Here is a 17,080-nt window from a genome sequence, read left to right on the forward strand (position 1 = left end):
TGTGGATTTCCTCAAATTATTGCACTGTCAGAGGCCATGATGTTGTGTGTTCGTTCGCCCAAAGTTTTCAGAGCACCACCATTGAAAAATATACCCGAATCTTCCGCAATATTGCTATAACCTTATGTCATTATCAAGGAACAGTGCAAATATCCTATCATATTTATATTTTACAATTAATGTGCTTAGATAATGCGTAACCTACGAGATTCTCACGTAACTGAAAATCCAAGTCGGAGTCACAAGCTTTGAAATGAGTAGCGTGAACAAGTTTGAACCGTGGTCCAGCCAGAGTGCGTAGTCCCAGATGTCTCGAGAGTGCAAGACTGTTTTCATTTAATTCAAACTGCAAGGATAATTCTTATGAATTTCAATATCAGTAAACAGTTACTAAATGTATTTCTTTTACATGTTAATACTTATCATATCTTCATGCTCCTCATAATAGTATATTTTATTGATTTATAACTTACAAAGTTGACAACTCGTCTCACAGCCAATCAGCGTAAGTGTTCGCTATCACGTGACTCTGAGAGCTAACACAAGCGAACATAATATATAGGCGTTTTCAGTAGCACTTTGCAAAAGGCGAACGGTCCATAAGTGTTCGCTTTTGGAGCGAACGCATCTACTGAAAATGATAGTAACACTGCCAGACGATTGTCCGTCGTCGCCCGACGGAAAAACTATTGTACTCTTTAGTCGCAGCCCGCTGCCCGCAGGATCACGCCAAGCCGAGACGTATAGCCTCATTCCACCGTAATATTAAGATATTATTATGGGGATGGGATAATTGAAGGCAAGGCTCAAATAAAACATTACACATTTAATTTCTGCAGGGAATATTTTCTGACGGCCCTGGTACACGCGGCAGAGGCTGGATGCACATGTCCAAATGATTTTTGTAGCACAGATCTGCGTCTACCTTGTTAAAAAAAACATCTTGTCGCAGACGTCACACGTAAATCTGTTATGTGGAAAAAAAATGTTGGTAATTCTTTATAACAAGTCTGTCCCTCCCTTCCCCTCCATCCCCTCCATCCCCCCCCAACAAGCTTGGGGGCCTGTGGGGAATCGGGGGTTTTGGTGGGGAAAAAAAAACGCAATATGAGCATTAAAAAAAAAAAATTACGGAAATTTTCCATAATATTTCAAGTTTTTCCAACTTAATCTAACCAAGTATAACCTAATCTAACCTAACATAACCTAATTTCTAATATAACCTAACTGGACCCCACCTGCTAGGGCATTAAACTAACCTAATGTAACTTAGCCCCCCGTGAACCCTCCGCTAGGGCATTAACCTAATTTAAGCTAACCTAACCTAATTGTGGGGCTGCGTCTCCCCTGGATCCTCCCCCAACCACGCTAAGGCATTAACCTATCATAACCTAACCTAAGCTATAGTATACGGAGGGGAGGCGCAGCCCCCAGTGAACTCCCCCGTTAGGGTGTTAACCTAGTGCTAACAAGGAACCTAAAAAATGATAACCTTATGCCTCTCGAATGGCAGCGCGTGATTGGAGGGATTAGCTCTATAGATACACCATGAAATCCTTATATGCCGCTACCCACAAATCCCTGTTTATACCCACAAATCTGTTATAAACAATTGAAAATCATTTCAGTGTTTACTCTTGACTGGTGCTTAGCTCGCTACACTTAGAAACTGACGGCCAAACTAGACGCTTGCGGCTCAATTATTTTATGTTTACGGCAAGGTCACCAAGCCTTCTACATATGTGAGTTTCGTGTTTGTACGTGAAACGGACCTTTAAAAAGATTAACTAAATTGTTTTATAATACGTGACCGCCTATGGCAGTGTTGAGACCAAATACGAGTAATAGAGGTGAATAGAGAGAGCCCGGCCTTTAGATCCCAGGTATCACTTCCCCTGTCACATTTTCCTACTTTATAAGGTATTACAGGTAATATACCCAGTATCCATTGATACACAATATGCCAAATAAGCCGCTACACCACTAGTGACTGCTTGTCATTCAGTAGTTACATTGGCAGAGACATTTTTGTTGTGGATCCCCTCAAATTATTGCACTGTCAAAGAGGCCATGATGTTGTGTGTTCGTTTGCCCAAAGTTTTCAGAGCACCACCATTGAAAAATATACCCAAATCTTCCGCAATATTGCTATAACCTTATGTCATTATCAAGAAACAGTGCAAATATCCCATCATATTTATATCTTACAATTAATGGGCTTAGATAATGCGTAACATACGAGATTCTCACATAACTGAAAATCCAAGTCGGAGTCACAAGCTTTGAATTGAGTAGCGTGAACAAGTGTGAACCGTGGTCCATCCAGAGTACGTAGTCCCAGATGTCTCGAGAGTGCAAGACTCTGTTTTCATTTAATTCAAACTGCAAGGAGAATTCTTATGAATTTCAATATCAGTAAACCGTTACTAAATGTATTTCCTTTACATGATAATACTTATCATATCTTCATGCTCCTCATAATAGTATATTTTATTGATTTAAAACCTACAGAGTTGGTAACTCGTCTCACAGCCAATCACCGTAAGTGTTCGCTATCACGTGACTCTGAGACCTAACACAAGCGAACATATCTTGAAGTGTTCGCCTTTGGGGCGCCAAAGGCGAACGCTTTTAGGACTGTTCGCTTTTGGCAAGGTGCTACTGAAAACGCCTTATCTTGAAAAGCGTTCGCCTTTGGAACGCCAAAGGCGAACGCTTTAAGGACCGTTCGCCTTTTGCAAAGTGCTACTGAAAACGCCTAATGTTGTCTCATGATTTCGAATGCACTAAAGTAAAACATCAAATAAAGCTGTACTACGATAAAGTGGTATATCAAATAAATCTGCATGTATTCATCCTCTATAGAATAGTAAAAACTGGAATGAAATGGAGAAAGGAGTGAATGGAAAATCAATTTTTTTTTTTTTCATGCAGGCCAGAAGGTCAGCCAAGGTCAACACAATATGAAAAAAAAAGGCCCACTTGAGTGCTTGTTCTCTAAAATATAAGTAAAGTGTTAGCCAGAATTAAAGAGCAAAAGTCTTGATACCTCCCTCTTAAAAGAAGGCAGGTCATAGGAAGTCGGAAATACAGATGCAGGGAGGGAGTTCCAGAGTTTACGAGTGAAAGGTATAAATGATGGAAAGTACTGGTTAACTCATGCGTTAGAGAGTTGGACAGAATAGGGGTGAGAGGAAGAAGAAAACATTGTGCAGCGAGGCCGCAATTCGCAAGATCAGTAGAACAGTTATAGCATGAAAATAGCGATAAAAGATGGAAAGAGATGCAACATTTTAGCGGCGAGAAAGAGGCTGAAAACAGTCAGTCAGATGATGGAAGTTGATTAGACGAAAAGCTTTTGATTCCACCGTATCTAATAAAACTGTGTGAGTCGAAACCCCCAGACATGGGAAGAGTACTCCATACAGGTGCGAATAATGCCCCTGTACAGAGTCAGCATGGAGGGGCGAAAAAACTGGTGGAGGCGCTTCAGAACGCCTAACTTCACAGAATCTGTTTCAGCAAGAGATGAGATGTGAAGTTTCCAGTTAAGATTATGAGTAAAGGACAAACAAAGGAGGATATTCAGAGTGGAAGAGGGAGACAGTTGAGTGTCATTGAAGATGAGTGGATAGTTGTCTGGAAGGTTATGTCGAGTTGATAGATGGAGGAATTGAGTTTATGAGGCAATGAAAACCGCTAGATTTTCTCTGCCCCAACCGGAAATCTAAGAAAAATCAGAAGGCAGGCGTTCTGTGGCGTCCCTGCGTGATCTGTTGACTTCCTGAAGGATTGGTCGTCTCAGAAAGGACGTAGAAATTAGCGTAGGAGTGGATAGGCAAAAAGTTTGGAAATTAGCGTAGGAGTGGATAGGGCAAGAAGTTTGGAGAGTGGGTGACAGGACAGAACCTTAAGGAACACCACTATTAATAGATTAGGAGAAGAACAGTGGCAATAGAATGGTCGGAAAGAAAACTTGAAATAAAGTGAGAAGGATAGAAACCATAGGAGGGCCGTTTGGAAATCAAAGCTTTATGCCAGATTATATCAAAAACCTTTGATATGTCTAACGCGACAGCAAAAGTTTCACCGAAATCTCTAAAAGAATATGATCAAGACTCAGTAAGAAAAGCCAGAAGATCACCAGCAGGGCGATCTTGACGGAATCCATACTGGCGATCAGATAGAAGATTGTGAAGGTACAGATTTTTAATAATCTTCCTACTGAGGATAATTTCAAAAACTTTAGACAAGCAAGATATTCAAGATACAGGATGGTAGTTTGAGGGATTAGAACGGTCACCCTTTTCAGGAACAGGCTGAATGTAGGCAAACTTCCAGCAAGAAGGAATGTTAGAAATCGATAGACAAAGTTGAAATATTTGGCCAGGCAAGCTGCAAGCATGGGGGCACATTTTTTTTGAGAACAATAGGAGGAACCCCATCAGGTCAGTAGGCCTTCCTAGGGTTTAGGCCAGAGGGAGCATGGAAGACATCTTTGACTGAAGGCATGAAACAGTCAGAGAGAGAAGAGGGAGGGACAAGCCCAGAATCATCCAAGGTGGTGTTGTTAGCAAAGGTTAGAGAGAAGAGTTCAGCTTTAGAGACAGATGAGGTGGCAGTGGTGCCATCAGGATGAAATATAGGAAAGAAAGATGAAGAAGTTAAGTTATTGGAGATATTTTGGGCCACATGCCAAAAGTCATAAAGGGAGTTAGAGTTTGAAAGATTTTGACATATTCTCTTTATGAAGGAGTGTTTGGTAAATTAAATAACGTACAGATTTGGCATAATTCCAGTAATTGGATTGGATTGGAATGGATTTTTCCGTCAGGCGCCGTAACATCCAAGGTCATTTGGCGCCGCTACAATAATATAAATAGGACAAAATAGTAAAAAAAAACTAACTAAAAGCAGTTAAAAACAATACAATAGCTAAAAAACTAAAAATACAATAAAACTAAATAAAACATTAAAATACATATAATAAAATAAAATAAAACTCATAGCTTTGGGAGAAGGCCAGCTTCCCCAAAAAACCTAAAAACGTCATGGCCTTGGGCCAGGCACGCTGATCCAAGGACCTCTGAGAGATAGTAGACACCGCTATCTCTACCGCGACACTGGTAGAGGTAGCAGTGTCTTAATTCCATCAAACTAGGGCACTCAATCAACAGGTGGCGCACGGTAAGCGGCACCTTTCAGTAATTGTATATATATATATATATATATATATATATATATATATATATATATATATATATATATATATATATATATATATATATATATGCTAAGTTAATATCTTCCTGTTCTTTTAACATACAGACTAGAAGAAATTATATATCATAGGATGTTGGTTTATTAAAGTACAAGTGGAATTCAGTGGTAATGTATATGTAAAGTTGAAATATTTGGCCAGGCAAGGTGCAAGCATGGAACCACAGTTTTTGAGAACAATAGGAGAGACCCCATCAGGTCCATAAGCCTTCCAAGGGTTTAGACCTGCTAGGGCATGGGAAACGTCATTACGAATAATTTTGATTGAAAACATGAAATAATCAGAGGGAGGAGAGGGAGGGACAAGCCCAGAATCATCCAAGATGGAGTTCTTAGCAAAGGTCTGGGAGAAAAGTTCAGCTTTGGAGGCAGAAGAAATGGCAGTGGTGCCATCAGGATGAAATAACGGAGGGAAAGATGATGGTGAAGTTATTGGAGATGTTTTTTTGGCTAGATGTCAGAAGTCTCGATCGAGGGGGAGTTGGAGTTTATAAGATTTTGACATTTTCTATTTATGAAGGAGTGTTTAGCAAGTTGAAGAACAGACTTGGCATGATTCCGGGTAGATATATAAAGTACGTGAGATTCAGAAGATGGAAAGCTCAAGTACCTTTTGTGGGCAACATCATGTATAACAAGAGAACAGGCTGTGTTAAACCAAGCTTTAGAAAGTTTAGGTTGAGAGAGAGATAGGATTGTACGCTTTCATGTAAGTGTGAAGATTACAGAAAATCTGAATTAACACGTTAGGATGAATGATTTACCCATATCAAGCCTGTCTCACTGATTGTCGATATAATGTATTCTATATCAAAGTATAAGTTAAGACAACTGCTGCGTGTAACAGATAACATTAATTATGTTATCTATAATGTATGAAACATAATAATGATGATGATGATGATGATGATGATGTGTGTGTGTGTATTTACCTAATTGTATTTACCTAATTGTAACATACGGGAAAAGAGCTATGCTCGTGTTGTCCCGTCTCCATATCTATTAATGTCCAGCTTTTTCTTAAAATCATGAATATTCCTTGCGTTGACCACTTCCACGTCTAAACTATTCCATGCTTCCACCCTTCTATGAGGGAAGCTATATTTTTTCACATCTCTCCTATAAGTGGCCATTTTTAGTTTTTTCCCATGCCCTCTCGACATTCTTCCATTCCACATACACAGATCTTCCCTATCCATTTTTCCATGCCAATCATCACTCTGTATATTGCTATCAGGTCTCCCTTTCTCTTCTGTTTTCCAGGGTTGGAAGTTGCATTCTTTTCAGTCTGTCTTCATAAGTCAAATCTCTTAAGTCAGGCACCATTTTCGTTGCAGCCCTCTGTACTTTCTCTAGTTTCCTTATGTGTTTCTTTAAGTTCGAGCCCACTGTATTGTTGCATATTCAAGCCTCGGTCTTATCATTGCAGTAATTATTTTCTTCATCATTTCTTCATCTAGATATACGAACGCCACTCTTATGTTCCTCAATAAGTTCAATACTTCTCCAATTATTTTGTTTATATGTCTCTCTGGCGATAGGTCATTGGTAATTGTCACCCCAAGGTCTTTTTCTTCATGACTGGTTTTATGTCTTCATTTCCTATCTTGTACATACTCCTGATTCTTCTTTCACTCTTGCCAAACTCTATTTTCTTGCATTTTGTCGTGTTGAACTCCATTTGCCATGTACAGCTCCATTTCCATATTCTGTCCAAGTCTTCCTGGAGTAGTTCGCAATCTTTGTCACATCTCACTTTTCGTAACAATTTTGCATCGTCTGCAAATAGGCTCACATAACTGGACACCCCATCCACCATGTCATTTATGTAGACTGCGAACATTACTGGTGCCAACACTGATCCCTGTGGAACTCCACTCTCCACCAATCCCCATTCTGATGGTCTGTCCTTAATTATTGTTCTCATTTCTCTTCCTACCAAAAGTCTTCCATCCATTTTAGTAAACTGCCATGCACTCCTCCTACCATTTCAAGTTTCCAGATCAGTCTCTGGTGTGGTACCTTATCAAAGGCCTTTTTTAAATCCAGATATATTCCATCAGCCCAACCATCTCTTTCCTGTATTACATCTATCACCCTCGAATAGTAACATATCAGGTTTGTCGTGCATGAACGCCCTTTCCTAAAACCAAATTGACACTCACAAAGTATGTCATTTTTCTCCAAGAAGTCTGTCCATCTAGTCTTCACCACCCTCTCACACATCTTAGCTACCACACTTGTAAGTGACACTGGTCTATAGTTCAATGGGTCTCTCTTGTTACCTGATTTATAGATTGGGACAATGTTAGCTCTTTTCCAGTCTTGGGGCACTACACCTTCCCTTAATGAGGCATCAATTACTTCACAAACTTTTTCTGCCAATTGCTCCCTGCATTCTCTTAAAATCCATCCTGATACCCCATCAGGTCCCACAGCTTTTCTCACTTCTAAACTCCCCATCATGTTCTTGATCTCCTCCACCGTTACTTGAAACTCCTTCATAATCCCTTTCTGTTCCATTACCAGTGGTTTGTCAAAAGCAGTCTCCTTTGTGAATACCTTCGAAAGCATCCATTCATAGCCTCTGCCATTTCCTGGGATCTTCACTGCATACTCCATTTACTTCTAAACTTTCAATACTTTCTCTATTTTTGATGTTGTTGTTCACATGTCTGTAAAAAAGCCTTGGTTGGTCTTTACATTTATCAATTATATCCTTTTCTTGTTTCTTTCTTTCTTCTCTTCTAATCAACACATATTCATTTCTTGCTCTTTTGTAACTTTCCCACTGCTTAATCCGTCTTTTCCTTCTCCACCTCTTCCATGCATCCTCTTTTCTTGTTCTAGCCTTTTCACATCTATCGTTAAACCAGTCCTGCTTTCCAACTTCTCTATGTTGTCTTATTGGTACAAATTTTTCTCACCTTCTTTGTATATTTTTATAAATTCCTTCCACTTTTCATTTGCTCCTTAGCACTCTTGAATTTCATCCAATTTGTCTCTTGAAAGAATTTCTTTAGGTTTCCAAAATCTGTCTTGGCATAATTCCATCTTCCCACTTTATATTCTTCATTTCTTCTAGATTTCTCTTCGTCTATCACCTTGAACTCCAAAACTGCATGATCACTCTTTGCTAAAGGGCACTCCACCCTCATCTCCTCAATGACCATTGGCTCTGTACTAAAGACCAAGTCCAGTCTTGACGATGCTCCCTCTCCTCCAAACCTAGTATCTTCTTTGACCCACTGAGTTAACACATTTTCCATTGCCAGTGTCAATAGTGTATTTCCCCATGTTGTCTCTGATCCTTCCATTGACCAGTCCTCCCAACACACCTCTTTACAATTAAAATCTCCCATCATTATAGTTCGTTCACAGCCACCCAACATTTCTTCCAGACATGTTCCTGTATCACTTATCATTTCTTCATATTCCTGTACTGACCATGCATTTGTCTTAGGTGGTACGTACACCACTATGTAGTGCCTCTTTTTCCTTCATTAGTTTCTGCTCTGATCTTTAGCACTTCTGCCTTTCCCATACCTTTTTCACTTGATCCACCTTTATATCTTTTTAACCAGCAACATCACTCCTCCTCCCATCTTACCTACTCTATTTCTTTTCCAAACGTTATATTTCCTTCTCCAACCTTCATCAGGTCTTCTCCCTCTCTCAGTTTTGTTTCAGTAAGACCCACAATATCTGGGTTCTTGTCCCTCAAGTAATCGTTGAGTTCTAAAATCCCCGATATCACTCCATTTATGTTGGAATACATTACATTTCGCTCATATGTAAGTTTCTTTAGTCCTTTCTTGCTGTACTTTTCTGGGTTATGAACCACTTCCTCAGTCTCATATCCAAGATTCTCCAGAAAAACTCTTTCTTCTCCTCTTCTGTCCTCTCTTCATTTTTTTTCAAAGCCTCCTTTCTCAACTCATTTAACATTTCTCTTTCCTTTTCACCGAGATCTCTTCTCAACCAAATCTTCCTTGTTGTTTCCTGCTGTGTGTGTGTGTGTGTGTGTGTGTGTGTGTGTGTGTGTATTTACCTAATTGTATTTACCTAATTGTAACATACGGGAAAAGAGCTATGCTCGTACTGTCCCGTCTCCATATCTACTAATGTCCAGCTTTTTCTTAAAATCATGAATATTCCTTGCGTTGACCACTTCCACGTCTAAACTATTCCATGCTTCCACCCTTCTATGAGGGAAGCTATATTTTTCACATCTCTCCTATAAGTGGCCATTTTAGTTTTTTCCCATGCCCTCTCGACATTCTTTCATTCCACATACACAGATCTTCCCTATCCATTTTTCCATGCCAATCATCACTCTGTATATTGCTATCAGGTCTCCCCTTTCTCTTCTGTTTTCCAGGGTCGGAAGTTGCATTCTGTTCAGTCTGTCTTCATAAGTCAAATCTCTTAAGTCAGGCACCATTTTTGTTGCAGCCCTCTGTACTTTCTCTAGTTTCCTTATGTGTTTCTTTAAGTTCGAGCCCACTGTATTGTTGCATATTCAAGCCTCGGTCTTATCATTGCAGTAATTATTTTCTTCATCATTTCTTCATCTAAATATACGAACGCCACTCTTATGTTCCTCAATAAGTTCAATACTTCTCCAATTATTTTGTTTATATGTCTCTCTGGCGATAGGTCATTGGTAATTGTCACCCCAAGGTCTTTTTCTTCATGACTGGTTTTATGTCTTCATTTCCTATCTTGTACATACTCCTGATTCTTCTTTCACTCTTGCCAAACTCTAATTTCTTGCATTTTGTCGTGTTGAACTCCATTTGCCATGTACAGCTCCATTTCCATATTCTGTCCAAGTCTTCCTGGAGTAGTTCGCAATCTTTGTCACATCTCACTTTTCTTAACAATTTTGCATCGTCTGCAAATAGGCTCACATAACTGGACACCCCATCCACCATGTCATTTATGTAGACCGCGAACATTACTGGTGCCAACACTGATCCCTGTGGAACTCCACTCTCCACCAAGCCCCATTCTGATGGTCTGTCCTTAATTATTGTTCTCATTTCTCTTCCTACCAAAAGTCTTCCATCCATTTTAGTAAACTGCCATGCACTCCTCCTACCATTTCAAGTTTCCAGATCAGTCTCCGGTGTGGTACCTTATCAAAGGCCTTTTTTAAATCCAGATATATTCCATCAGCCCAACCATCTCTTTCCTGTATTACATCTATCACCCTCGAATAGTAACATATCAGGTTTGTCGTGCATGAACGCCCTTTTCTAAAACCAAATTGACACTCACAAAGTATGTCATTTTTCTCCAAGAAGTCTGTCCATCTATTCTTCACCACCCTCTCACACATCTTAGCTACCACACTTGTAAGTGACACTGGTCTATAGTTCAATGGGTCTCTCTTGTTACCTGATTTATAAATTGGGACAATGTTAGCTCTTTTCCAGTCTTGGGGCACTACACCTTCCCTTAATGAGGCATCAATTACTTCACAAACTTTTTCTGCCAGTTGCTCCTGCATTCTCTTAAAATCCATCCTGATACCCCATCAGGTCCCACAGCTTTTCTCACTTCTAAACTCCCCATCATATTCTTGATCTCCTCCACAGTTACTTGAAACTCCTTCATAATCCCTTTCTGTTCCATTACCAGTGGTTTGTCAAAAGCAGTCTCCTTTGTGAATACCTTCCGAAAGCATCCATTCATAGCCTCTGCCATTTCCTGGGATCCTCACTGCATACTCCATTTACTTCTAAACTTTCAATACTTTCTCTATTTTTGATGTTGTTGTTCACATGTCTGTAAAAAGCCTTGGTTGGTCTTTACATTTATCAATTATATCCTTTTCTTGTTTCTTTCTTTCTTCTCTTCTAATCAACACATATTCATTTCTTGCTCTTTTGTAACTTTCCCACTGCTTAATCCGTCTTTTCCTTCTCCACCTCTTCCATGCATCCTCTTTTCTTGTTCTAGCCTTTTCACATCTATCGTTAAACCAGTCCTGCTTTCCAACTTCTCTATGTTGTCTTATTGGTACAAATTTTTCTCACCTTCTTTGTATATTTTATAAATTCCTTCCACTTTTCATTTGCTCCCTTAGCACTCTTGAATTTCATCCAATTTGTCTCTTGAAAGAATTTCTTTAGGTTTCCAAAATCTGTCTTGGCATAATTCCATCTTCCCACTTTATATTCTTCATTTCTTCTAGATTTCTCTTCATCTATCACCTTGAACTCCAAAACTGCATGATCACTCTTTGTTAAAGGGCACTCCACCATCATCTCCTCAATGACCATTGGCTCTGTACTAAAGACCAAGTCCAGTCTGTGTGTGTGTGTGTGTGTGTGTGTTCTTCCATCAATCTGGGGAATTCTTTTTGGGGAAAAGTTTGGTTGCGCTGACGCTCTAGTTAGTATGCCGCTGGACTTAGTGTGCGCTCGAGTTTTACAGGTACCCGTATTTAAGATATTGATAACATTCTTGCTAGATAATCACAAAGATATTTCTGTTTTGACCAATTTCACCCAAAATCATCTATGTAAGAAATGATTGATTGATTGATTGGTTGATACATTTATTGTTTCAATAATAATTGATACAATAAAGAAGGATATTTAAAAGTAGATGCAGAATATCATAATAATCAACATTCTATGCATCTTTATGCACCTAGGATTTAATCCAACAATATTTTACCTAATATCACAAGGAGACATGTAGCAGCGGTGACATGAGTGAGTTCTGAAAACTCCCCATAGATAGAGGAAGATGAAAAATATTTTTTTATACTTTTATCCTTTTAAAGTAATAGACTGTCATGCAGTTGTTCTAGCAAATTTCGATAGAAATCCGCAACTATTATATTCACTCATATATTCAAGAATGTAAGAGTGATGAATAATACATACTGAATAGTTATAAAATATATAGGCAATACACGACTACGCATGCGCGGCGCGCTGGCAACGCCACTGTCAGCCTCTCAGGCACCCAGGTAGTTGCGGCTCTCTTCACTGCAGACATCCTACTCGTTGGTGTGACGTTATTTCTCGATCTCCCTGCGTCCAGAATACCTCAATCATCACCAGGTAATGGCTAGAATACAAAGGACGACTAAAGGCATATATGAGTAAATAAATAGGTGGATAATTTAAAATTAAGAATTTAAATTAACCTAAGGTTAAGAGACCGGTGTTTGAAATGAGCAACATCACTTATCATGAATCTCATCACGGTGACTTGCAAGTGTGCCTCTACTGTCGTAGTGAGGGCACCTCGGTACAGCAGGGCATGTGGTGCTGGGAAGGATTTGTCAAGTGGTCTTGGAATTTCAAGGTCACGGGCAAACCTTACTGGCGCATTTTTTTGTGAAGCTCGTCAATCTCACACTTTTCACCATTAATGCATTCCTTATTACTTGATGTCAGGGTAATGCCCTTCTAGTTGTTTACCTTTGTTTTTTTTTTTTTTATTTATGACACATTTAAAAGCGTATGGAATCGGAATTTTGCATAGTTTGCCCAAGATCGCGGTCAATGGCAAACATTATTGGCTTTTTTTTTAACCACATCCATGACTTACTTTTATTGTTGTTGTTATTATTATTATTATTATTATTAATATTGTTTAAGTATTTGTGATGGATGACCTGTGAATGTTTTTTTTTGGGTGGGTTTCAGAGTATGGAAATCTATGGCACTAATCTCTTCTGAAATCAATACTTACTTACTAGATAGAATTATGGTTGCAGAGTATCATACAATATGCATCAACTTATTGAAATAATAAGCTAAGTAAAAGTTTGGTAAATATTAATGTGTGCTGTCTTGTTGCTGTTCTTGGAAAGGCAACCATGTTTTGGTAAATGTTCTCTTAACTAGTCTCCCAACTCCAGGCATTACTATTTTTATGGTAATTTTCTTTGAATGAATCTGCACTTTTTTTCCAAAAAATTGTATAGGTATATATATATATATATATATATATATATATATATATATATATATATATATATATATATATATATATATATATATATATATATATATATATATATATATATATATATATATATATATATATATATATATATATATATATATATATATATATATATATATATATATATATATATATATATATATATATATATATATATATATATATATATATATATATATATATATATATATATATATATATATATATATATATATATATATATATATATATATATATATATATATATATATATATATATATATATATATATATATATATATATATATATATATATATATATATATATATATATATATATATATATATATATATATATATATATATATATATATATATATATATATATATATATATATATATATATATATATATATATATATATATATATATAATCATACGTGTATACATACATTCATTCATTTATTTTATTTTTACACCCTCCCTGATTCCCTATTCCCTCAGAAAGTACTGTTTTGTGATGAAAAAGCAAAATACAAAACAGAAATGTGCTGGAAAAAATGATTTTGTCACAAAAATACTGCAGAAGGAACAATCCAAATTTTCTTTTGAAAAGTACTTGCCACCACTAGCTAGGCCAACCTGACCAAACTTATTTGATTCAACCTAATCTAGCCTACCTAGCCAAACCTAAACTAACTAACATAACCTGTTTGAGACAACACCCACTGCTGACTGATGTCTTCCTCAGACTAAAAGAACTTAATATAAGCCAGTTAAACTGATATAACCAAAGCAAACTAGCCTAACCTAACTGGCAAGGTTTAGAAATTAGTATGAAGTTATTACCTTATTTGTGTCTTGGGAAGAGGAATTCTTCTAGTGATGGCCTGTGGATATGGAGTGATGCCATTAGAGGAAAGCAGTGTGGTTGGAGTGGTAACATTGACAGTATAGCAGCAGGTGTCTGGCTATGTGGGGCATCATGGACAGTGAGGGGCATCTGTCAAGTTTAGCCTGTGCATATGGATATTGAGACAGCTGTTGTAATGATCGCAAAACACCAAGGTTGTTCCATGAAACATTTTAAATCCCTCTCATTTTCATACTTTAAACTTCAAGCTCATAGTTTGTTAACCAATTTTTTTAAAAGGTAGTGTTAGTAAGTAACAGCAGCAAACACCACGTTGTGCTTCCTCTTACTAACTTCGCAAATGAGTTTTTTAAACTTGGGTAAGGAGACACTACATGATGTTGGTAAGACCAAACACCAACATGGCTTTCCACACAGGTTGGCAGCTCTGAAGATGCACTTTTCACCCAAAACTGATCAGCTGTGTGGCAGTCTGTGCAATTATAATTGTTGGTCTAGCCAGTGCTTATCAATTAAGTATCATCATGTCATTAATGAAAGGAGTTCCATTAACCCAGACTCATAAGATTTTCCTGCTTGAGCTGGTGTCAGAAAAGCCAGTCCTGCAAGATAAATCTCACAGTATGGTGATCACCCTGAAGAAGGGGAAGAAGGCATACCTTGAAATTGCTGCAGTTCAAAAGTAATACAGAAGCTGCAGACACCATCAAGGATGTAGCAGGCTCCTTGAAAAATTTTGGCTTCTTTACAAGGAAATAAATGAGTGCAAAATTGGACTATGTGCAAGATTATGGGAAAGACATAATATACTTTATTTTTGTTTAATAAAAGAGGAATACACACAAAAATAACACTTATTTTCAAATGTATCTACAAAATAACTGTTTACATATAGTAGCAGAGATGAATCCAGGATTTTTTATGTTGGGGATCTACACTAGGTTTGGAGGGTAGGTTGGTTTGATTAGATGCATTAGTTTCCAAAGCAATGGCCAGCTGTAGCTGGATTTCCACTTTGAATATATATTTTCCTAAATAAAATGTTGATAATAAGGATCTGCTACACCAGTATTCTTCTATATTACCCAATTATAGCCTATAGTACAGCTACACTGTAAGGAAGCTATTAACAATTAAACACTGAATGTAACCAAATGGAATATGGTAACTTAATCACTAAAACAGATTAAAATAATTGTGGTAGCACTAACTTATTTATCAGATCAAGGATATGTTCTACACTTTGAAAATGAAAACACACACCTCAGTATAGGAGTGAGCAAACTTTTCAGTGCAGAGCCATGTTGAAAAAAATCTATTATAGGGCTGCATACTATATTAACCTAAAATTATTAATGTTTAAAATATAAAGTAAAATGCTTTTAAAGAAGAAACCATTCTTTCCTGGCATAGGCACACATGCAGGAAGAAAATGAAATGCTCACAATATTATTTGCCGTTGTTTTATTAATTTTCTCTTTCAGATCTAGTGACATCTGTCAACTCGCATGAATTTATTTGGTGGGCTGTAGTTTGCCAACACCTGCCTTAGTACAATAAATATACAGGTTAAAACCACTGCTCTGTAATCCTCCCATGCAGCACTTCCTGTTGCTTCTTCCAAAAGAACATACTCTTGTACTTCTACAATTTCTGGCACAGATTTTGGTGCAGGCAGCCCGCTGTTCACAGGAATATTGTGCAGTAATGACGTAACAATAATGGTCTCCTTATTTGTCTCTATTTTGTTTGTAAGTATCTCAATACTGAAAACCACCATTTTCACACCCCCAAAGCATAGCCCAAGTAAGTTGTGTGTGCCCATATGTTATGTGCTATATCTAATTACTTGATCACTTAGGGGATTCAGTGTTGGTGTCAACTTAAAGTTATAGATGGATATCCTGAATCTCCCAATAAGTACCCTGTATAACCTTCCTTTCTATTTTTTTTTCTTTATTTATATATATTTTATTATTTATTTATTTTTTTTAATTAATTGATTAATTATTATTTTTTTTTTTTTTGCCAAAGCCTAGAATTATAAAAAATGCTGTTATCATGGACACTTCCTGGCTAACGACTAATGATATTTGTGAAACATATTTTGGTATCACAGACTGCCATCACATTCAGTGCAGGCAGCCTTTCCTGCAGTGGTACAGTTCTGCATCGTTTTCTCCAGGGCTAACAGTTGGAATTAAGTTCCATCTACACAGCCAGCAATTCCTCTGCAAAATGACACATGTTGGCTGGTTCAGGAAACCTCATATATTTTGGTGATATATGTCTCAATATAACTGCTGTGCAGTGAAAAAAAATTTGCAGATGTCCCCAAACCATCTGACATTGTCGACCATAAGTTCCCTCTAGCAAAGTAGCATAGTGGTACAAGAAGCTTTGGCTTTCCTCTTCCTTCACTGACCATCCTGATGAACTAGCCTTCAACTTTGCTATCCTCCGTGACCTAGAGCAACTGGTGCAATACCCTACTTATATTCCTGCCCATCTTAAGACATGCCCAACATTCTTAATCTCTTCCTTACCTTTAATCCTTCTGCTTATGCTGTTACCGTGTCATCTCTGCTGGGCTCCTCCGATCACAATCTCATTTCTGTATCTTGTCCTATTTCTCCAATCCCTTTTCAGGATCCCCCAGAGCAGAGGTGCCTCTGGCATCTTGCCTCTGCCAGTTGGGGGTACCTGAGGAAGTATTATGCTGATTTTCCCTGGAATGGTTACTGTTTCAATGTCAGAGACTCATCTCTTTATGCTGAATGCATAACAGAGGTGATAGTGTTTGGCATGGAGGTGTACATTCCTCATTTTTCTCTCAACCTAAACCTTCAAATTGAAACCTTGGCTTAACACAACCTGTTTTCGTGCCATACATGATGGAGAGGCTGCCCACGAAAGGTACTTGAGCCTTAAATCTCCTGAGTCTCATGCACT

General features: G+C 37.7%; 1 protein-coding gene across 1 annotated transcript in view; it reads left to right on the forward strand.

The window, feature by feature from the left end:
• Positions 1 to 12,210: 12,210 nt before the first annotated feature.
• Positions 12,211 to 17,080, forward strand: part of LOC123501938 (superoxide dismutase [Mn], mitochondrial-like) — a gene marked incomplete at its 3' end in the record, with an annotated part of 92,824 nt that continues 87,954 nt past the window's right edge. The window contains 1 exon segment of the mRNA XM_045251037.1: positions 12,211 to 12,362.

This window comes from Portunus trituberculatus, chromosome 10 (genome assembly GCF_017591435.1).
Source record: "Portunus trituberculatus isolate SZX2019 chromosome 10, ASM1759143v1, whole genome shotgun sequence".
Taxonomy (NCBI): domain Eukaryota; kingdom Metazoa; phylum Arthropoda; class Malacostraca; order Decapoda; family Portunidae; genus Portunus; species Portunus trituberculatus.